Source organism: Sorex fumeus, unplaced genomic scaffold (genome assembly GCF_029834395.1).
Source record: "Sorex fumeus unplaced genomic scaffold, SorFum_2.1 ptg000051l, whole genome shotgun sequence".
NCBI classification, from domain to species: Eukaryota; Metazoa; Chordata; class Mammalia; order Eulipotyphla; family Soricidae; genus Sorex; species Sorex fumeus.
In genome coordinates, this window is record NW_026606108.1 from 1883156 (window position 1) to 1907889 (window position 24734).

A 24734-nucleotide genomic window follows, 5' to 3' on the forward strand; every position below is an offset into this window, starting at 1 on the left:
ACAGAGGCAGGGTAGGATGGGGGGATGGGGGTGGGAGAGATGCTGGGACCCGTGGTGGTGGAGGATGGGTGCTGGTGGAGGGATGGGTACTTGATCATTTTATAACTGAAACCCAAGTACAAAAATTTGTAAGTCTATAACTGTACCTCATGGTGTTTCACTAATAAAAAAAAAGTACAGTAGAAATGACATCTGCATTTTTATGTTCATTGCAGCACAGTTCAGAATAGCCAGAATCTGGAAACAACCTGTGTACTGAGAAAGATGACTGGCTAAAAAAACTATGGTACATCTACACAATGTAATACTATGCAGTTTTTAGGAAAGATGAATTAAAAAATTGTTTATAAGTGGAAGGACATGGAGAGTATCATGCTAAGTGAAATGACTCAGAAAGAGAAGGACAGATATAGAATGACTGCACTCATTTGTGGAATACAAGATAACATAATATAATACTAATACCCAAGGACAATCAAGACAAGGACTAGGAGGATCGCTTCACAGTTGGAAGCCTGACTCACATGCTGGGGGAGAAAGTAGTTGGGATGGAGAAGGGATCACTAAGTCAATGGTGGCTGGAGGGATCGCTCAGGATGGGAAATGTGTGCTGCAAGTAGAGTAAGGACCAAATATGATGGCCTCTCAGTATCATAATGCCTCAAAGTAGAGAGACAGTCAGAAGGAAGGTGCCTGCCAGAGAGGCAGGGGTGGTATAGGGTGGGAACGGTGGAAGGGATACTGGGGACACTGGTGGTAGAAAATGTGCACTGGTGGAAGGATGGGTGTTCAATTATTGTATGACTGAAACCCAATAATGAATGCTTTGTAACTGTATCTCACAATGATTCGAGAGGGTTAGAGAAGGTGAGAAAGGGAAAGATAGAGGGAAAGCGAGAGAGAAGGACTGTATGAGAGAGAGAAAGAGAGAAAGAGAAGAGAGAGAGACACAGCCCAGAAGGTGAGGTGCTTGCCTTTCATCCAGCAGACCAAGGCTAAAACCCTCAGCATTGAATATGGTCCCCTAAGCACCTCCAGGGCTCACTCTTGAATGCAGTACTAGGAAAAGTCCCTGAGCACCTCTGGGTGTGACCCTGCCCCCCTCCACCAAATAGAAAGAAACCTCCAAAGATGAAGACATTGAGGGGACTTTGCGAAACTCCTGGGCAAAGTGACATGAACTTAATCTAAGGGTAAGTGCCATATATACAAGAGACCTGGGTCGAATCCCTGGCCCTGAAGAAAGAATAATAATAATAATAATAATAATAATAATTTTCCATGTGTATCCTGCAGGTTGCTGGTAGGTGAAAATGTGATTCAGAGTGAGTTACTCACAATCTCTGAACTCCAGATCCAGCCCTGAGGTAACTACTTTCTCTTTACACTCAATAAGAAGAAAGAGTTCAAGCACTAATATCTCTAAGGGAAATCACCTTGAAAATTCAGCTCATGCAAATTAAATTCCCCAGAACACATCAGAGACTAAGCGTGGTAGAGGTCTAAATCAACTCACTCCTTCTAAATAAAAAGATTTATTAAATAAAAAATACTGGGGAGAAAAAGAGGAACGAGGAAAATTTGCCATTTCCTTTCTTCTTTTTATATCCGAGGAAAGTTGCTGTAAAGATAAAAACATGGTAATGTTTAGTTGGGATGGTGCAAACTTAGTACTGGATGAAGGTTTCTTCATCTTTTTGTCCATGAGCACCGCCATTTTCAATCCTTTACTTTCGAATTTGCCATCTTAAAATCCACTGCAACTCACACTGATCTGGATACAGTTGGTCAAACAAATGCCCTATTACACATGGAAGCATACGTGGAATTTTTCTACTTAAATGTGAAGTAAGCCCTGACAAGAACTGGAAATGAGGATATCCTTGTTCTATGCCAAGATGAACTCTTTTTTAACGTCATTAGAAATGTTAAATGTGTTTGCTTTTTGAAAGAATAATGTGCTTTCCCCACAAACTCTGAATTTCTATATTAATCAAAGACATTCTATAATATCTTCGCACTGCATTAAGGTTGTTTGTTCTTCCAAAAAATTATTAATTTGATTAAGACCTAACTCTATATATATATATATATATATATATATATTTGCTTTGCCAAAGTAAAGACCAACTTGGAATAATGTCAGATTAACGTAAGATGATATGGCAGATGTTGTAATTTCTTCACTGACAATACTTTAAATATGAGTTATTGTCAACACAAATCTCCCATAAGTGTACCTTATTATCTGCAAAACACTTTTTTTTGAATATTGCTTAAGTTGATAAGATGTGATTTATAGTCTATTTGTTGCCTCATTTTCTGCTCCTTCTCAAGAGATTTATGCATTTTTTCACTTTGGTTGGTTGCTTTGACTTGAAAGGAATAATGTAAAACCAATTTAGATAAAATATTAAAAGTAACTTTGTAATTAATTATATCCACTTTCATAGAAGCTTGAAATAATAGGAAACAAAGACCATTATCCTGCTGAGGGTTTTTTTTAAAGATAAATCTATCATTTGTAACTGGATGTGCAATATTCAGTTTAGAGTAAGAAATAATTTTTAAAAAGTCACTTTAATTTTTACTTCCTTATGTGAAGCCATGGGCTGGAGTGATAGCACAGCAGGTAGGGTGTTTGCCTTCCACGAAGCTGACCCAGATTTGATTCCTCCACCACTCTCGGAGAGCCTGGCAAGCTACCGAGAGTATCCTGCCTGCACGGCAAAGCCTGGCAAGTTACCCATGACGTATTCAATATGCCAAAAACAGTAACAACAATTTGTTGAGACGTTACCAGTGCCCGCTCGATATGCCAAAAACAGAAATCACAATTTGTTGAGACTTTACTGGTGCCCGCTCGAGCAAATCAATGAACAACGGTAGGACAGTGCTACAGTGCTATATGTGAAGCCATAATATTTGCTTTTTGATTCAAAGAAATGATCCATGACACAAAGTCTGAAGGCAGGCTGGTGCTTGAGGGAAGATTAAAGGTAAAAGATGACACAGTGCTGAAGAAGTCTCAGCAAAAACCCCAAAGCCCACACGTCACTTCCACATTCAAGCAGTTAAACTATTTAGAGAGCTGGATTCCCCTTTGTATTCCCCCCTCCCTCCCTTCCCTTCTCCTTCCTTCCCTCCTTCCCTCCCTTCCTCCCTCCCTCCCTTCCTCCCCTCCCTTCCTTCCTTCCTTCCTTCCTTCCTTCCTTCCTTCCTTCCTTCCTTCCTTCCTTCCTTCCTTCAAGTTCCTGGGTTCACTGGCTTCTGTGACTGGATAACAGAAACAAACTTCATTGACTAAGGCTGGCATTGCAAGAGTCTGGTTGAACTTCAGGGATTATGCTGATCTGAAAGTAAAGCGATTTCAAAACAGGTGCACACTGTGGGATGCCGATAATCTAAACTAGAAATGACAAAGGGGAGAAACAGGAGAGTTTGGTGCCTGTGAGGATGAAGGAGGGGAGGAAGATAAATGTTCTGGTGTTAGTGCAGAGGTTCCCGGCACCACTGGGTTTTGGTCTTGATGGCAGGTTTCTGACTTGGGGTCTGTTCTATGCCCTACTTGACAAGATGTGATGGCAAGGGAGAAGGGGATAGAGAGTCTCTTTATTACAGTTTCTGAAAATTGCATGTGAAGCAATAACTACCCCCAAATATGACATTTAGTCAAAAATTTTCTGTGATAAAAAAAATGAATGAGAATCAAAGACTCAAAGACAACAACTAGGAATCTGATACCAGCAGAAGTGCCAGGACAAGCTCTTCCAAAGAAAACTGACATCCAGGAGAAAGCGAGTGACATACACCAAATGAAAAGACTGGAAAAGAATAAAATCAGGGGAAACAAAACACTTTATTCTTCTTTTAATTTATCCAAAAGATACCTATTTAAAATAGTAACAGTACAATGCGCTTTGTCATAAGACATCAATGCCTAAGGAATGGGAACAAACAATTGAGAATGTCCTTTAAAAGTAACCTGCATCACATGCTGAAAGATTTCGAATTAGTAGAGGATAAACTATATCATTTTATATGCTTATTGTAGCCTCTACTTCAAAACTGAACCACTTAAAAACCACTAAAAGATAAGAGCTACAATATGCTGAGAGAAGAAAAAAATGACATCAAATCACCAGTTAAGACCAGAGAGGCAGAAACAGAAGTTTGAAAGAAGAAATCAATTGCAGATGTAATGAATTAAACACTATTTTAAAAATAGCACGTATGACTGAGCTGGTATTAACAATAACCATAAATATAACAATTCTAAACAGACCAGTTAAAAGGTCAGAGTTTCTGATCAGATGAAATACACACATGCACATGTGAAAGAATGAAATAAAAAAAAGAAACAGAGAGGAAAGGAAGGAAGGAGACAGGCATGAAGGAAGGAGGGAAGAGAGAAGAAGGGAAGGAAAGAAGGAGGGAGGAAAATTGGGAGGGAGGGAAGAAGGAAAGGCAGGCAGGGAGACAGGAAGAGATGGAGAGAAGAAGAAAGGAAGAATGGGAAGGAGAGAAGAAAGGAAGAATGGGAAGGAGGGAGGTGAAGAAAGTGGGAGGCAGGGAGGAAGGGATTGAGAGATGAAGAAAGGACTATCCAGAGGTAGGGAAGGAAGAAAGGACGGAGAACACTATGTTTGGTAGAATGTATTAGAAAGAGTCTTAACAAGCTGTTAGAAATATGCTCAAAGGGCTGAAGAAAGCCATTCCCAAAGAATTAACTGAACAAAGGATATCAAGAAAAATACATTAACAATTAAAAAAGTTAATAAAGAGAATACCAAATAGAAACTGTGGGACTAAATATTGTCTGGGGCAGGGAGGGAGAATCTTGGTGGGGTTTTAGAGAAGTTTTGAGGGGCCGGAGCAATAGTACAGCAGACTGGGCATTTGCCATGCATGCAGCCAACCTGGGTTTGATCCCTGGCATCCCATAAGGTCCCTGAGCACTGTCAGGAGTAAGTCCTGAGTGTAGAACCAGGAATAACCCCGGAGTATTGCTGGATGTGACCCCAAAGCACAAACAAACAAACAAACAAAAACAACGAAGGAACTAGGTGAGAATCTGTAGCAGTTCTACAGCCTGACGAAAGGGCAATAGGAAGAATGGGTAAACAGGGAGGGGGCTGGGAAGTGTCCCCAGCAGTCCCACATACCCCACACTGCAGCCAGGCCACAGGCACAACCTCACCATTTCACTATACTCTCTGCAGAGACACCAAACTGCAAAAAATTTCAGGTACACTGCCGTCCAGGCTGAGAATTCTGGGGTCTTCTCAGAATGGGGGCAAGCAGCCCCCCTGCCCCAATACTTCCGGAAGCCCCGGCAGTCACTCCCACCTCCCACAGCCACCACCAATCAACTCATTGCTCAGACCATAGATCCGGAATTTTCTGGACTCATGGCTTCATACACAGCTGTGTGACACCCCAAACCCCTCAATACTACAATTCCAGCAGGAGCACACCACATTCAATGGGAAAGTGACATAAAGCCAATTAAACTCAACGGACAAAAACAATAACACAGAAGGATCAACGGCAACAAAACCGCTCAGTAAATGTTTGGTCAAGAACTAAACAACCCTAAGATATGACAATTTTTACATTAAGAAATTTAGTTTTTAATGCATCGATTTTAATACTGGGGCTTTATTATCTAATCCCTTTCACCTCTAGAATTGTCTCAACAGTTATGGCTTTTGTCTATATTAGAAGTTTTTAATAAAAATTGCAAAAAAAATGGAGGAAAAGGAACTGAGTGTCAGACTTATGAGTCACCATTAAGCATGTCAATAGATGCAGGACTACAGATCCAAGAGTAGGAGAGAGAGAGAGAAACTAGAAGTAAAATTACAGGAAGAAACAATGATCTAAAAGTTTTCTAATTTCAAGGACAATCTTAACAGACACATCCAAGAATCTCAGGTTATACCAATGAGAGGAACTTCAGGTTGTATCAGTGACACTCAAGTACAATAAACCCAGCAACTCACCACTAGACACAGCCAAATAATGAAAGCTATAGCTCAATACAGAATCCCCATTCCCCAGAATGGGAAAGGCCACATGTATGAGGGGAGAGGTGAAACCAGTGAAGAATACATTCAGGGCGCTAAAGGACGGTCAGCCCAGCATTTTATGCTGGCAGAGGCACAGTGGAAGGACTGAAGGAGGAAGCAAGTCGCTCCTGGAGAAATGGAAACTCAGAAAGCCTTCTGCAAAGCTGCCTTATGAGAAACAGTGAGATTAAAATGAAAGACAGTAATTAATAGCCCAAAGAAGAGAGAAACTGTTGAAACTCAGCCACTATAAAATAGCCTTGGAGGAGGCTATATCTATTACAGAAATTAAATCCATAATTTTAAAAGATTCTGGTGAAGAAAATGCTGTGTCCTAAAGGCATGGATGGAGAGTTAGAAAATGTTAATATCAATTCTACATGATATCTGTCATAAAATAGATGGGAATAAAACAGATTATCTTATGGGGTTAATATTGTCTAAACAAATTTTTAAAAACAAAAGAAATATTCAGACCAATATTTTTTAGGGGGGGGACAGAGAGGGCCATATCTTGGGAAGCCTAAGGCTTATTCCTGGCTCTGTGCTCAGGGATCACTCCTGGCAGTGCTGGGGGCGGGGGGGGGGGGGCGGGTTTTAGTGGTGCCAGGGCCTGAAGCACAGTAAGCTGGATTCAAGCAAGGTGATCTCTCCAGTCTTAGGCCAATATTATTTTTTTTTAATTTTTATTAGTGAAACACCATGAGGTACAGTTGTAGACTTACAAATTTTTGTGCTTGGGTTTCAGTTATACAATATGGAATAGCCAGGCGTGGGGGCAGGAGAATGCACTGTTCTCCCTTCGGGAGCTGGTTTTTATAGTCCCTGAGTCTTGGCCGCTGATGGGATTACACAGCGCCAGGGGGCCAGTTGGTGGGTGAGACTATAAAAACTAGCTCCCGGAGGGGGAGGAAGAACAGTGCAGTCTCCTGCCCCCGCACCTGGCTATTCCTCACCAGGGCCCCTTGGAGGGGAGCGGGTTGAGCTTTCCTCCCCGCCCTGACCAGGGCCCCGGCAGTCGGAGACCTCCAGGACCAGCCACCACCATGCTGAGACCACTCTCCGCACACCTGAAGGTACCAGCAGAGGGACAAAGCCACGTGGGTTCCGGGGCCGAGATCTCCAAGCCTACTCAGATTGGAGTCGAGCATCCTCCACCCAGATCCTCCAAATTCCAGTAGGCGGGGGTCACAGAGACACCAAACTGCAAAAAATTTCAGGTACCCTGGTGTCCAGGCTGAGAACTCTGGGGTCTCCTCAGAGTGGGGGCAGGCAACTTCCTCCACCACCCCCATCTTACAAAGGGAGATGCAAAAGTGAGTCAGAATCCAGAAAGTAGAGAAATTGAAACCCACCTTCATGGTTGGTAGGAACCTAAAATGGGGCAGACACTTAGGGAAACAGTGTAGCTCTGCAGGTGAGAGATCGAGTAGCTATTCTGCAGAATTAAAAACTAAATCAATGTCAGCAGGATTCTACTTTGGAGACAGAGCCAAGGTAACTGAAAACAGGATCTCAAGCAGGTATTTAAGCACTGATGTTCACAGCGACATGCACAAAAGCAAACTGGTGGCAGGGAGGAGTGAGATGCAGGACATAAGGGTGGGGAAACGTTACTCTGCCTTACAAAGGAGAGTTGGGCAAGTTTTACACCATTGCAGACACCGAGGCTACAGATGGTGCTAAGTGAAGTAAGTAACAAAGAGCGACACAGCGGTTTCACTTCTGTGAGGGGTCTGAGCAGCATCAGATAGGCAAGGTACTGAGTGGTGAATGGGCTTGGGAAAGTGAACGGATTGAGTTCCTCCAGATGAAGGGACCGTAGAGATGGGCTTCACAGCCACGTGAGTGCATGGCTGCTGTTTAAATTTTAGATGTACTTTATCACAATAAAAAAATCAAGATCAAAAAAAGAAGACATTGTGAAGAGTAAAGTGGGGTATATTCTAGTAATAACCACACTCTAATTTAACCTTTGCAAAGAATATCATCTGCTAAATGAAAAGCCCATGTTCATATAAATTGATGCAGACAAATCTTTTAACAAAATTAGCATCATCTGTGACAGACACTGTGAGCACTCAGGAACAGAGGAGAGCACCCTCACTCTGGGGACGTGCATCCGTGGGGTCCTCCTAACCTTTGACATTGTACCTTATGGTGAAGACTGAACGGTCCCTTTCTAAATGCCAGGGAGACACAATGACGTCCATCCTCACTACTCCCTTTCATCACAAAATTAAGTTTTTAGCAGTGGAACTAGACCCCACTGCCCCCCACGCCAAACAAAAGGAAGAAAGATGGACAAGAAATAAATTTAAACTGTCCACATACAAAATATCAAAGACTCTACAAAAACAAACAGAACAAAAACACCTTCACCTACCAGAAATAATAGAGCCCAACAAGCACTTAGAATATAAGATCCATGATAAAAGTCATCTTTATTCTGTCAGCAGTGAGTCATATCTGTGAATGTACAGAACATGGAATCCTTCATTTATTCACTTATTTAAAGCCTTCTTGGACCAAGCAAAGGTGTATGAGGCAGGGAAGGAAGGGGCAGGAACACAGCAGCAAGTTTTACCCTGGTCATAGCAGAAGAGAGTCAGAAACTTGTTCAGACTCTTGAGGAAATCACATTCTTATGATTGTCCCGCCCACTCTGTGGGTCAGAAAAGAGGAAGTCATAGATTGGCTCCAACAATCTGTCTGTCAAAGTGTATCTTAAATTTTGATTCTGTACTGCTGCCCACAGGCGTCAGGGACAGTGGGGTGGGGATAAATAGGGCAAGAAGCCCAGGTGAATGCGTCTGAGACACAGACCTTGACTCCTTGCCTCAGAGGTGCCTGAGCTGACACAGCAAGGCAAGGGTGTGGATCTGGGGGTGCCTTAAACTGAATCCGAACAATGAAGAGCTGAATTGAACAGTCACATAGATTCGGATGTGAATAGAACTTTAAAAAAACATGTAAATTAGCCATATTTACTTTAATAGGACCAAATAGGACCATAGCAACTTCATTCTATGGAAATTTGTAGCACAGGAATAAAAATAATGTTTCCATAAAAGTCATACAAGTGCCCATAATGATTGTTCACAAATGCTTTATTTCTATTAGAAAAATAATACCCGAAAAACACAAAAACTCAAAACTTGCAAACAACCTAAATGCCCTTCAAGGGGTGAGTGGTTACATACCTCAGAAATGATGCAAAAATAAAAAGAAATTAATGCCTTATATAACAGCCTTTGCTTAATAACAAAATTCTGCTGGGAAAAAAATGAAAGGAAGGACCAAAGAGAATACAGAGTGGGATTAAAGTGCTTGGTTTGTATGTGATGAAACTCGGGTTGCCCACTGCACCCACTGTGGTTCTCTGAGCACCATCAGAAGTGATCTTTGAGCACAGAGCCAGGAGTCAGCTCTGAGCACAGATGAATGGTGGACATGGGCAGGGCTAGAATGGGAGAGCAGGGGAGAGATCTGACAGAAGTAAGCTCTGTGGAAGTGATGATACGGGCTTATTAAGAGCTTCTGTTAGGGCACTTCGGGTGCTTGGGTTTTCCTCACCCCACAGTGGTGCTAGGGGCCTCCAGGGATGCACTTGGTGATGCCCCGGGTTGCTGGTACAGTTCTGCATCCTGAATGAGTTGGAGTCTACATAACTATGATGTGATTTAGTTGCAAAAAAGTAGCCCTCTCTTGATCGCTGGGGATAGGAGATGTGTGCTGAAAGTAGATAAAGGATCAAATATGATGTCCTCTCAGTATCTGTATTGCAAACCATAATGCCCCAAAGTAGAGAGAAAGTAGGAAGGTGCCTGCCATAGAGGCAGGGGGGGGGGGGGGAATAGGATTGGGGGAAGGAGACTGGGGACATTGGTGGTGGAAAATGTACACTGGTGGAGGGATGGATATTTGACTGAAACTCAGACATGAAAGCTTTGTAACTGTAGTCATTCTATATCTGTCCCTCTCTTTCTGATCCATTTCACTTAGCATGGTACTCTCCATGTCCATCCACTTACATGCAAATTTTATGATTTCATCTTTTCTAACAACTGCATAGTATTCCATTGTGTAGATATGCCAAGGATGACTACACTCACTTGTGGAATATAAAGTAACATAATAGGAGACTAACACCTAAGGACAGTAGAGATAAGGGTCAGGAGGATCGCTCCATGACTTGGAAGCAGATATCATGTGCTGGGGGAAAAGGCAGGTGGGATGGAGAAGAGACCACTAAGTAAATGATGGTTAGACTGTTCTCTCGGGATGGTAGATACATGCTGAAAGTAGACTATGGACCAAACACGGTGACTGCTTAGTGCCTATATTGCAAACCACAACACCCAAAAGGAGAGAGAGAGAGTAAGAGTGAATGTTTGTAAGTATGTAACTGTATTGCATGGTAGTGATTCATTAAAATTTAAAAAAATTAAAATTAAATTAAAAACAAACAAAAAAGAAAGTTTTGTAACTATAGCTCACAGTGATTCAAGAAAGAGAGAGAGAGAGAGAGGGAAAGAAAGAAAGAAAGAAAGAAAGAAAGAAAGAAAGAAAGAAAGAAAGAAAGACCTTAAAGGTGAAAGGAGAAAGGTGAGAACTAAAGGGCGCATGTTGTACTGACCCACTTTGTTCCAAGTCAAGGGTGAGTTTTGCTATTCTGCAGCCAACATCCCCTGTGGGACGGTGTGGAGAGGGTCCATAGCAATGAGGGTGTAGGTAATTGGGAGGGAAAAGGACCCCTAGTTCCAAGTGCTTGAGATTTCACACCATGACCCTGTGAGGTACTTGCCGTGGTCTCTCCCCAGGGAATCCAGTCATCTCTGCCCTGTGCTTTCACACTCAGGCTTCCAAGTCTGCCCAAGATGATCTGAAGAGTTCACTGGGGCTCCTGTGATGGGGATCCCGAGTCTGAGGCTTCTCTCTCTGCCCCAAGCCACCTGAAGGGACTCCCTGGCCTCTTGGAGCCCCAGATCCACCTGGTAAGACCAGATACTTGCCTGATTTCAAGAAACAGGCTGAGTTAGGCTCCTAGGAAAATGAGGGGAAATGATGGCTCTCTCGATTGATTTGAAGCAAAGACTTTTTCCTTTAAAAGAAAAATAATTATTCTCAATACTAACCCACCATGGGGCCTGAGAGATAGTAAAAGGGTTAAAGTACTTGCCTGGCAAACACAGGCTCTGGTTTGATCCTCTGAGCACTGCCAGGAGTGGTCCTTGAGCACTGCTGGGTAGGCCCCACCCCAATTAAACACTGTTCTCCACTTAGTGTGATAAGAGTAGGAGCTGAAGAAAGTAGAGAATGTCCCCCATCCTGTTACTGTCATGTTCATTTTTACGGAAGGAAATTGTGTATCTGAAGGCAAAACTTGCTTCAGGGCCACAACTCTGCACAACAATAACCAAGTTAAATAACGAGCTCTGTCTGGAGAGAAACCCATAGTGAACCCTCCAGCCTCCCGCCTCCAGCCTTCCCCCCTCACTTGCTATTTGCAGAGGCTGGGTAAAGGCCGTAGGAGAATGAGAGGGCCACTCACATTTACACCGGAAATTGAGACCCGGCAGACAGACCGGAGGCTGGAAATACAGATGGTGAGTCAACAGACTTGTTTACAGAGCACAGAGCACCACTGCTCGGCAAAAATCACTCCATCAACCAGGGATCACACTGCCCTCACTGAAGCCTCTGTATTTCAGTACCAATGAGGAAGACAAAAAGCACAACAACAAGATTTGGAGAGGGGTCCAGCACCAGGCGACGGGAGCAGGTCTTCAAACCTAAGTGCCCTGTGCTCCAAGGACAACTGCTTGTCATGTTATCAAGACAGCTACATCTAAGGCTACCATTTAAAGGATTGGATAGGGTGGGAAGAAATAATCAACTTTGGGCATTTATCGCTATCTGAAGGTAACTGAGGACCAGGAAGGCAAGTAGAGTAAGAAATCACAAGCTCATGACATAGGGTTTGGTTTTGCTGGCCTTTTGACTCAAGAATTCTGTCTTGACTCACCTTTGAGGCGAAGGCTATTGGCTAGGTGGTGTCTTTCCATGAGAAGCTGAATAAGTTGGGACACTAATCACATCTCATCAGGATGTCAGTGCCGGAGATGCTCTGTCCCAGTTCTAAGTGCCCCACACCCAGGATCCCATCATCGGGGAGCGTGTGAATCAGACTTTGCAGTGCAGAAGCTGCACCTGTCCTTAATGGGCTCCACATGGACTCCCCTCCTCCTTTTTTGTTTTCAAAAACAGACTTTTTTAATGGAATCACTGTGAGATACAGATACAAAGTTTTCATGATTGAGTTTCAGTTATACAATGATCGAACACCCATCCCTCCACCATTGTAGCTTCCCCACCACCAATGCCCCCAGTATCCCTTCTCCACCCCTATTCCATCCCACCCCCTGCCTCTATGGTAGGTACTTTCCTTCTTACTCTCTACTTTGGGCATCATGGTTTACAATACAGATACCAAGAGGCCATCATGTTTGGTGCTTTGTCTACTTTAAGCAGTGGTCATCTTCCTTCCCTGTCGGCAACTGCAAGCCCTAAAAGAAGCTGTGCTTTTCACCAACCCTCAGGTCTAGAGTGCTGTATCAAATAATCTGAGAAAAGGTAAAGCCTTTCCCAGAACTATATATGAATTCTCAAGGCAATCTTAGTCCATGGCTGGGCCCTCGTGCTGCTGATGGTGCAAGGACATTCTCTCTTATGGATCATGATGTCTTCCAGCAAACATTCCTTTTCTCAAGCTTAGCTTCCTCTTCTCGAGAGCAGGAACCCTTTTTCTGAGTGGGGTGCCTGAGAAAGAGGAAATCGCTGGAGAAGGGAATGTGAGGAAATGGAAGAGACGCTGTGGAGGGCCTGGAGCAAATTGGACAGCTGGTCTGGATGTGAAGTAGAGATGAGATGAATGGATACAAGTTTCCTGACGTGGCAGGCAGAAACGACCTACTGCAGGGTGGTCTACTCTGCATGAATTCACTTAATCCTCCTATTCCACTTGATCTGAACCGAAAGGCTGAGCTATGACTGCTTCATTGTCATCATATTTTCAGAATTGTTGGAAAAAACCAGAATGACAAGCTGTCCAGGATGGTTCAGGGAATCTTAGATTGTCTTAGAGCCTGGCCATGGAGAAAAACATGTACTACACAGTCTCAAAGTGGCCCCCAGGAAGAAAGGGAGAAGAAAGGGGTGATTTTGCTCATATATCACTGTCACTGTCCTCCCATTGTTCATCGATTTGCTCAAGTGGGCCCAGTAACGTCTCCATTGGAGACTTTGTTGTTACTGTGTTTGGCATATCGAATATGTCACGGGTAGCTTGCCAGGCTCTGCTGTGTGGGCAAGATACTCTTGGTAGCTTGGCGGGCTCTCATATATAGAATACATAAAAGTCAAACCTGCCTTCTTTATAAAAAAAAACATCAGAGAGTAAAATGATGGTTACTAGGGTCTGGAGGCAGGAGCTATGGCAGATGGCAGTTGAAGAATATACATCTATAATGAATCACAGAAATCACAGAGATTAATCACTTGACATCCTGTTACTCTTTGATTTGCTCGAGCAGGCACCAGTAATGTCTCCATTCGTCCCTGTCATGTGCTAGTGTAGCCCAATGGCGTCTGCTCACTCCTGGAACATGAAGAACCTCAAACTGATTGTTCAGGGTCTTGACGAAGAAGTCTGACCATCTCGTAGTTGGGTGGCCATGTAGTCTTTTGATGTCCCGTGAAATCCAGTCGGTAACGGCTCTAGTCCAGCGGTCATCTCCAAATCTCATTACGTGTCCAGCCCATCTGATTTTCGACGCTTGACAGCATCCCTGATTCTTGACTGTCGATGGATGTTGGAACTCTGGATTCTTTCTCTCATTTGAGTGAAACGTGATACTCCAAGCATCGTTCTTTTGATTTCTCTTTTGGAGACGCAAATAGCATTCTCATCCTGTTTTTGTAAGGCCCAATTCTCTGAGTATATGTTAAATACAATGGGTCTCATCACAGAACTAAGATCAAAATATGAACTTCTAGTGGCTGAATGAGATAAATTTCACTCAATGGCAATCATGTGTTTGCTGTAGAAGATACATGTAATACAACATATTCATGCATCACGGTCACACTCCATACACCTAAAATTCATAAAATGTCCCATGTAATCTCAGGAAAAGGAAAAGGAAACTCGAGCCCAAGAAAAGAAAGTTAGGCTGGGCAGAACCTGCAGGCTTGGGATCTCTCTCACCCTGCATGGAGGTGGACTCAGTGACTGCTTGGGCTCAGAAAGTAATTAGTACTCAGGGAGCCCCAAAATACAGCAGAAACACCATCTGCACTACTATGTTTACTGCAACCCTATTCACAATAGCCAGAATCTGGAAACAACCTGAGTGCCCAAGAACAGACAAATGGATAAATAAATTATGGTACATCTACACAATGGAATACTATGCAGCTGTTAGGAAAAATAAAGTCATGAAATTTGCCTATAAATGAATGAATATGGAGAGTATCATGCTGAGTGAACTGAGTCAGAAGGAGAGGGAAAGACATAGAATGACTGCATTCATTTGTGGTATATCTATATCTATTTGTCTAACGAGAGAGAGAGCGAGAGCGAGAGCGAGAGCGAGAGAGAGAGAGCGAGAGAGAGAGAGAGAGAGAGAGAGAGAGAGAGAGAGAGAGAGAGAGAGAAAGAAAGTAGAAGACTAATATCCATGGCCAGGGGAACCAGGGACTAGGAGGACTGGTCAATGGTTGGAATCAACCACAACTGTGTGTGGGGCTGAGGGTAGGTAAGATAGAGAAGAGACCAATGTGATAATAACAGCTGGGAATGATCACACTGAACAAGATCTGAGGGTTAAAAGTAGGTAAGGGGATTTTCTTGATAACCTTTCAGTGTTAATATTGCAACCCACAATGCCAAAAAGGGTGGGGGTGGGGAGGGAGAGAGGGAGAGAGAGGGAGAGAGAGGGAGGGAGAGATAGAGAGAAAGCAAGAAAAGGAGAGAGTCTATCTCAGTGATTCAATAAAAAAATTTAAAAAGAATTAAAAAATAATTCCATAAAAGATAAGAAAGAAAGAAAGAAAGAAAGAAAGAAAGAAAGAAAGAAAAAAAGAAAGAAAGAAAGAAAGAGAAAGAAAGGAAGTGATTAGAGTCCAGCAAGCACCTGGAGCACAAGCAAGGCCATTGGGGGCTCCCAGAGAGCACTGAAAATGTGGTTGCTGGAGGCTCACTACATGCCTTCCTGCCTCACCCTAACCCTGCTCTCCTGTCTGAATGTTCAGTCCAACATATCAGCCCTTCGAGACTGCCCAGTACTGCAGAGCTCTTGATCAGCCCGCTGAGCACTCCTGAAGGCTTTTTGCCTGGACTCAGGGTGGCCACTGGCTGGCTATTAATTATGGTGAGAAGCTCTGAGTTTCCTGCCTCTCACTCATATCAAAATCAAATCCAGATCTCCCAGCTGGGATCCTGGCGTTTGCACTAGACTTTCCAGGCAGTTCCTGGTAAGTATAGTATATGTGCTGCTGAAGCGAGGGCTGGAGCGATAGCACAGCGGTACGGCGTTTGCCTTGCACGCAGCCAACAAAGCCGACCCGAGTTCGATTCCTCCGCCCCTCTTGGAGAGCCCGGCAAACTACCGAGAGTATCTCGCCCGCACGGCAGAGCCTGGGAAGCTCCCCGTGACATATTCGATATGCCAGACACAGTAACAACAAAGTCTCCAATGGAGACGTTACTGGGCCCGCTCGAGCAAATCGATGATCAACGGGAGGGCCTTTACTTTACTTTACTTACTCCTGGTAAGCACTGGAAATTTCATTCCAGGCTCCAGCCTAATATCCTTTAAATAAACTTTACCAAGATGCATTTTAGGTGTACAAAAAGTTTCAGGAGTTTACAGCGAGTCCCCATATATCTTTTACTCTTTGTCTGGTATTGTTGATCTTATATTGCCATAGTCCATTGACCAACATGAAAAATTAGTATAGCCATGCTACCATGGGGACCACACTGAGTAATGCTTGGGCATTACTCCTGGCTCTATACTCAGGGAACACTCTTGGTGGGGGTTGGGGAAATATATGAGATGCCAGGGATTGAGCCACGTAGAAGGCAAGCAAGCACCTAACCCACTGTACTATCACCCCAGCCCCACTATTTTCTAACTCCAGACTTGATCATTGTCTGATCATTTACTCAAAGGTCCTTGCAAGTGTCCAAGCCCTATTTACCTTCTTGGACCAGAAAAACATCTCTCTAGGCTGCTGTCAAATCCATCTCCTGACACAGGACCATCTAGAGCAGAGACATGACTCACTACATCACAGTTCTTTGGACACCTTGTATATCGCCAATATCCATCTTTTAGCCTCTTGCAATTACCTACAATTACTGGTTTTCTGTTGTAGTTGTTGATGATGGCACAGCATTACTCACAACCATTCTTCATCCTTGTGGGGCCAGTGTCTACTCACTTCAAAAAGGACTTTCAGAGGTCCTATTTTAGGCTAGAGAGACCACACAGTAGGTAAACAGCTTGCCTTGCATGTGGCTGACCCAGGTTTAATCTCCGGCACCACATATGGCTCCCTGAGCACTGCCAGAAATGATCCCTGAGCACAGAGCCATGGGTAATTTGTGGGCACTTCCAGGTGTGCCACCCCCTCCAAAAAGACCCAAATTGGTGATGATTATCACATCTCACTTATGGCAACCACAAATGTAAAGCTCAACTACCTGCGCAGGAAAAAAATAATAATTTATGTTCAAGTTTTATTGCGGGTAGGGCGTTCGCCTTACAAGCAGCCAACATGGCTGACCCGAGTTCGATTCCTCTGCCCCTCTCGGAGAGCCCGGCAAGCTACCCAGAGTATTCGATATGCCAGACACAGTAACAACAAAGTCTCCAATGGAGATGTTACTGGGCCCGCTTGAGCAAATCGACGATCAACGGGAGGGCCTTTACCTTTACCTTTACCAAGTTTTATTAAATTTCATAGCATGAGAATGGAACAACACATCATACTCCAACCGGGTTCTCTTCAGAGATTTTTAGACCATAAGAATTCTGAGAAAGGGACACGTTTGCTGGAGACCCCAAGCCTGACATCCCAGAACATGTCCAGTGGGAAGGACAGAAAGCCAGTGCTTGAAGATCTCCACATTCTGCACCGAGGATGCATTGCCACCCCCTCTGTGGTTGAGACAGGCTTATGGGGACTGAGACACCTCAAGGGTGGACATTAATGCCAGACTTGAAGGCTCACTTGCCTTTGCTGTGCAGTGGTCTAAGAGCATCAGAGAAAGACAGCATGGTCAGTCCTGGAGACTGACTGTATATCATCATTGAACCCCCCCTTCCATAGGCTCCATTATTGAGTTAATGTGGACATCTGGTTGACCCAAGAGTAAGAGGTCAGAAAGCACCTAAAGTAAAGAAAGAGGGGCATGGGTCAGATGTTTGTGGTTTGGGTCAGGGTCACCAAAACAACTGGTGAAACAGCTGCTCCTAGTCACAGAGGGCACCTTTGACAAATTTTAGGAAGGTGTATCCTCCGACTGAGGTCCAAGCAGGATATAGTCTAGGGCACAGGTCAGTTGGCATTTCCAGACCTGGTCACAACCAAGCTTGAGAGAGGAACTTAAAGCCACTTGACGTGGGTACTCCAAAGGCTTGGAGGCCCATGGCACCTAATACTCTGCTATCCACTGTTTGTGAAAATAGTTCTGAAGGGTTTGCTCCATTGTCTTCTCAGTTCCATCTTCGTTGTTTTATAGTTCACACTCAATGTAATTATTGAACCTTGAAGCAAAAGAGTGTTTTTGATTTAGGTGCTTTTAAGATTTTTATCTTTGATCTTGATTTTCAGCTGATTACCTTGATGTGTTTAAGAATTTTATAATCACTTTCCTATTCATCCTGATTGGAGTTCATGGGGGCAAGGCGTCGGGGGGTGGAGGGGGCTGAATGCCTGATTTGATGTCTCACCAGTCTACATCTCTCTCAACTTCTGCTGTTTAAAATATTTTTGGGGTCTGGTTTCTTTCTCTTTTCATGTAAGGACACAGTTACAAATACATGGCTGTCTCTCTGGATTGCTGACTCTCTCCTTATTTCCCAAACATTATTGTTGCCACATGTTATTTGGCTAACTGTATTCTTATCTGTCTCTATTTCACTAATTCTCTCTTAAGTTCTAAATTCCAATGATGTGGTTTCGTTAACAACTTATGTTGTCTTTATTAGACTCATTCTCCACTGAGAGGGTGCATTTTCTTTTCTTTTTTCTCTTTTTCTTTTTTTATTGAATCACTGTGAGATATAGTTACAAAGCTTTCATGATAGAGTTTCAGTCATACAATGGTCAAACACCCATCCCTTCACCAATGTACCTTTTTCACCTCTAGTAGCCCTCCCAAAGTCCCCCCCCCCCCCCCATTGCCCTTATGGCAGGCACTTTCCTTTTTTAATCTCTCTCTACTTTGGGGCACTATGATTTGCAATACAGATACGAGAGGTCATCATGTTTTGTTCTTTGTCTACTTTTAGCACACATCTCCATCTCAAGTGATCCCTCCAACCATCACTGACTCAGTAGTCTTTTTTCTTCTCCAACTGCCTTCTCTCCTAGCACATGAAGCGGGCTTCCAGCTGTGGAGCAATCCTCCTGTCCCTTGTCTCTACTTTCCTTGGGTGTTAGTCTCATACTATGTTAAATCAGTGCAGTCATTCTATGTCTATCCTGAGAGGGTGCATTTTATATTTGAATTCTTTTGAGAATAAAATAATGGTCATTGGCAGTTTGCATAATCATTGCATTACTGCTAAGAGCTGCATGTTTGTTTCCTTTTTCTGGTATCTTCTAGTTGTATGTTTAAGATATATTTTCACCTTCAATGCCTCTTCAATTTGAGTAGATGCTTTTGATTTTGCTTTATTTTGTTTGGGGCCACACCCAGTAATGATCAGGGCTTACTCCTGGCTCTGTGCTCAGGGATCATTCCTGGCCGGGCTTGGTGGAGCCTAGATGGTGCCAGGGATCAAACCAGGGTCAGCCTCATGCACATCCAGCTCCTTTCTTTCTGGTCCAGGGAATAAACCCATTGAGACTCTGGCTTTCATCACTATGACAAAACCTGCAATAATCTTTCGTGAAGGCTCACACTTCTCTGTTTAGGAGACTTTGGGAACTCTGGAGCAAGAAGGAAAATCCTCATTTTCCTCCTGGCACTAGAGCTGCCCGAGACATCTTTCTAGTAAGAACGGGCAAGAGCCAAGAACCTTGATGAGCTCAGCAGAGTATACACACTCCCACTCCCATCACATTTATGTTTCGCCCACTGCCTGCGAGTCACATTTCTCCTCACCAAAGGCATATGAAAGCCAACACAGGCTAAAGCTAACGGCCAATACCAGAGGCATTTAGGAAAAGTGGGGCATCTGGGAGACACTGACTCTGATAGGAGAGTTTGGGACAGCGTGTGCCAAGCTATTGTGTAGACTCAAACTGCATATGCACTTGTCAATGACAAACACCTCAATCATAAAGTTACATTCATTTAAAATTCAGGATTTGTTTACCCTGCATGGTTTCATTTTAAGAAAATCAAGTGCTTTACTCATTACTATTTAAAACAAGTAAATAAATATGATTGAAAAGGGAGTAAAAAGAAATGAAGATGTTGATTTCATGTAAAATCATCAAATAATATTATCTCAGTAATGAGTAAGGAAAGCAATTTTTCAGTGGCTTTTGAAAGTACTTTAAAGAAGAATGAGTGGGAGAAACATCGAAGTTACTGCAGACTGCTTTGCAAAATTATGGTAAGATAAATAAAAGCTGTCTTGTTAAAAATCTTAAATTTAAAAAACCCCAAATAAGCCTTTACTTCCACAGTATAGTATAAGGAAGAAGACTGTAAGTCTACTTTAAAAACTGATCATAAGTATTTAATTAGTGTTTTAATGGCTACTGATTGTTAAAAGGAGGAAAATATGTCTGAAAACTCTCAGTATCTGGTTTTAGTACAGAAGAGAATATCATCTGAGAAATATATTTTTGCTTCATAAAGTCCTTTGACAACAAAGTAATAAAGATTTGACTTTTACTTGTAGCTTTGAAAGTATGATATAAAAATTAAAATAAAAAATAAGCATTGCTAGCTCTGCATTTTCTTTACTCAACTGTATTACATAACTTCATTTATATTGCGCTCAGCAAGTCTATATTCTGTTCTCTCCCTGAGTACACCTTTTGTTCCATAGTAACGGGGTATTAACCTTCCAACTAAGCCCTGAAGTGCCCTGTCTTTGTGAAGATTAGAACTGACTGTCATCACTCAAAAGAAATAACCATAATAGTCTGGAAAAAGGAAATTGGAGACATTTTAACAAAATGCACCAACCTCAGAGTTCACCATTCAACAAGTGAGTACAACTTCGACTTGAAGCTGAATATAAAAGAAAACACCATCCCCCTTTTTTTATTAAGGTTCTGAGGTCAAGGTGAATCTCTTTAGAAGAAAGTAATTCCAGGTCAAACATTTCTACAAGTGTCAAGGCTTAAGTTGAGTGCCTTTGTTATATGAAAGGAGAAAGCACAATAGTCCCGTCAAGAGTCATCTCAGAGAAGAAAAATGAGGCAAAGAGAACGTGGCTATGCAGTTAATACTTAAAAATGTGCAATTAATCAATAGCACAAGGCTATTGATGAAGTGTAGGCATTGGAAACTATTCTTAAGCATCTTAAGTTAGGGTCTGAGTCTCACAGACAATCAGTGATTGGTCCATGGGCTTCTGCAGGACCTTTGCTCTCTCCTGTTAATATAATTGATGTCAGCTGACCAGTCCATTCCCCCTTCCATCACTCATAGTGTTTGCAGGAGTGTCTCAAACATTTTCTGAATGAACTCAGGAAGTTTGCAGAAAGCTCCTTTGACAAACAAACTTCCTGAAAATCTAGGTAACAAATATATTTGAGCTAGGCAGAAATGGCATCTCTCTTTGAGATATACATCCATCCTTCTATTTTCTTTGCAATATATTTATTGAATATGTCATTGAATTCTAACATTTATGTCTCTAACATGAACAGAACTATGAGGCATGGGACTGTCTCTAACATGCATGGTGACTATGAGGAGGCAAGGAGAGTGGGGAGGGGAGAGAGTAAGATTTGGAAAAGATGGAGAAATAGTGAGCGATGGAAGTGAGTTCTTAGAGTTTCAGTGGTGCTTAGCACGGATGTTGATTTCTCTATTTTTGCCACAATTTAGGAAACAGGGTGACAACAGTGTTCAGGTTTATGGACTGATGTATAAAATCACAGTATATCCCTGCAGCTGATGTGCCATGACCTTCATCCCATCCCAATGTCACCTCCAACCCAGTGATCTTTCCCTCCCATTCCTGCCACATTATTTGGTTGATTGACATTTCTGATTGGGTACAGCTTCTTACCTCCCTTGGCCCCTTCCACTCTGTTCCCAACAGCCCCTGGCCTGACTTGGCACTCTCTGTTCTGTTTCCAAGTTTAGTACCCCAAGTTTAGTACGAACAGATATTATCTATACCACTGATTTTTTTCTCTAGATTCCATAGATGAATGCATGGGATCATTCTGCATTTGTCCTTCTGCCTTTGATTTGATATGGTCTTTTCCATTTCCATCCAAGTTGCTACAAACTATTTTTTTAATGATGCCAGCCCTTTCTTCTCTCTCCATATGTGTAAAGCAGAGAATAGATTCACATGTAAAGTAACATTCAAAACCACCTGCTCACTAGAGATCACTGCTCATCTCATAGGAGAGTCATCTGCCCATGAACTCTTTGACCCCTCAGTTTTCCTCATGCCACTTCCTGGCTCTTATGCCTTCTGGTGTGCCTCTCAGGATGGAGATTTTAGTCCTCACAGAGGACTGTCTTAAAAATTCAACTACTAGCTGGGGCCATGTTGGCCTCTTGATACATTCCTACTCTGAATGCAATGTCAATTAAATACTGCCTCCTGTGGTGCCAACACTGGGGTACATGGGGGTAAGAGGGGCTTGTAGAGTCTTCCCAGATTCAAAGGCAAAATGTCTCTGAAACCTGGGGCCTTATCTTAGACATTTCCCCTACCCCATAATCACCCACAGTCTCCAAGTGTTCCTGCTAACCAGGGCAAAATGCTTGAAAACAACAACAATGGAATAGGGAGCCTGGAGCTGGTTCTGAGGTTGGGAGCATGAGTTTTGTGTGTGTGATGCCCAGGCTCTATCCTTGGCCCCACAGGGCTTGCTGAGCACTGCCCTGTGTAACCTTCACCTTCACTGATAAATGCCATAGGCTGTCCCATGCCCCCCATGGGGCAGCAAGTACAGCTCTGGGGACCCTGAGCACTGCCAGGGTGGCCCTGGTGGTCCCTGGCTACACAGGGTCCAAAATTTGCCACATTCTTGGGTGTTAGCACTGAATCATTTGGCTCTGGGCCTGAAGAGCACAATTTGGGAGGCTTTTCTTACCCCAATCTGTCCAACCCATGACACAGCAAATTCATCCAACCCATGACAGGACAGAGGAGATGCCTCCCAGGGCTGGCAAAGATAAATGTTCATAGGAGTCTGAGCTTGATATCTGCCCAGTGGGGAATGTCCATTACATACACATAATTGCATGTATATAATGACCACTGCCCTGTCATTGTCCAATAAAATGAGTGAATTTTAAAATAATAATAGACAAAAGAAAACTATTCAAGTGAGTAAGTATGGTTTTAAAATAAGCAGTAAAAGTTTACCTATTCACTCATAAATTAACAACAGTAGATGTTCATGATGTCTCAAAGGTAAAGGTAAAGGTAAAGGCCCTCCCGTTGATCGTCGATTTGCTCGAGCGGGCCCAGCGGGCCCTGGAGACTTTGTTGTTACTGTGTTTGGCATATCGAATATTCTCGGTAGCTTGCCAGGCTCTCCGAGAGGGGCGGAGGAATCGAACTCGGGTCGGCCATGTTGTCTGCTTGTAAGGCGAACGCCCTACCACTGTGCTATGATGTCTCAAACATACCAAAAATACATTTATGTGTGTATATATTTAAAGTTCAATATTAGGAGGGCAGGAAAGAGTTGCCATCTAGAAAACTTTTTTTTCCTGAGAGGGTCAGTCCCAAGCTTTTCCACAAGTTACTTTAACTTATAGAAATGACCCAAACAGTAAGATCTCAGAAAGGGAAGTAACTTGGAAATGAGAGAAGGATCCATAGCAACAAAGAAAAACCAAGAGCAAATACTTGCACAGATAAAAACCTCCATTTGTACAGGTTCCTGGTCACACTCTCTCAACTTAGTGGGCAAGCTGGAGTTGAGTACAGCAGTGAGCTTGCAAAGAGAGACAACAGAGTCACAGAGAAAATCAAAAGCAGAGAGCACTGAGCAATCAGAGGGAGAGATGGCCCTAGGGGTCAGGGGAAATGTATGTAGCACCTCATGGGGCCAGGATGAATGGAAGTAAAACCAAGGATAAAGCCAGAGGAGCCACACGGTATGGATGCCCTGTCGGATGCCAGGAAGAAGACTCAGGATTTGACAAGTCAAAGAGTCAAAGACTGAAGAAAACACCTAGTAGAAAAAGAGCAACTAAATGAAGCAGTGAACAGGAGACAACATTTCCTTCTAGATCAGGGTTGGAACTGGACATGGCAGTACACTGAAACTGTAGTTGTCTTTCCTCATACCATCATAAGGAGGACAGAGGTGGGGGGGATGGTTACTAATAGAATAAGATTAAACTGTTGATGTAGAAATCCAGTCTTTCCTCTTATCTGTACTTCCTTCTAAAGAATATGCATGTCATCTTTTTAATATATAAAATACTTTTTGGGGGGTGATATAAGATAGTTTTTATTAGCTGAAACTTACTTAGATCTGAGGGGAGAGGAAGAAAGAAGTTATGTGTTTAAGAGAGAAGACGGGTTTAAAATGTTTTTTTAATCAAAAGAAATATCTTCCATAGAACGCAGTTATATTGAACAGCCTCATGCACCTACCCCGGTTCCAGCATCACAGAGTTCTTTGAACCATTTTGTTAGCAACAATTCTCCATGTCCCACCTAACCAGAATCGGACATGCAGCTCTGAACCTGCCTTCTTTCACATCAAGAATCCTCAAATTTTTTCCTTTAACATTATCCAAAGCAGAACCTTGTTTTTAGAATGCATAGCACTTTGTTGGACATGCCAAAGGAAATTTGGGTTGATCTCAAAATGTCAAAATTACAAATAAAACAGATGTACACTTTCCTAAACAGTTTGAGTGTGCACACATCTGTACGAGTGTGTGAAAATGTTATTGCTTTCTAGAAGTGGGGATGCCAATAATATGGCAGGTTGGTGTTTGACTCTGTGTGATCCACTAAACTGTTTTCAACTTAGCTGTGCCATTGTGTTTTGCAGAGGAAATTTATAGGAGTCCTGGTTTCTCACATCCTCATCAATATTTGATGGGCAATTGAAACAAAAAGCATCTTGAGGCGGGAAGATAGCTGAGCAGGCAGGGCACCTTGAAGAGGCTGAGGTTTGCTTTCTGGAACCAGTCCCCTGAGTACCACTGAGTGACTTGCAAGTACAGAGCAGAGTGTCACCCCTGAATGC

General features: G+C 42.9%; 1 protein-coding gene across 2 annotated transcripts in view; it reads right to left on the reverse strand.

Annotated features, from left to right (window-relative positions):
- The window catches only part of GABRG3 (gamma-aminobutyric acid type A receptor subunit gamma3), a 449853-nt gene that overhangs the window by 112403 nt on the left and 312716 nt on the right, over positions 1-24734 (reverse strand). The window lies entirely within an intron of this gene.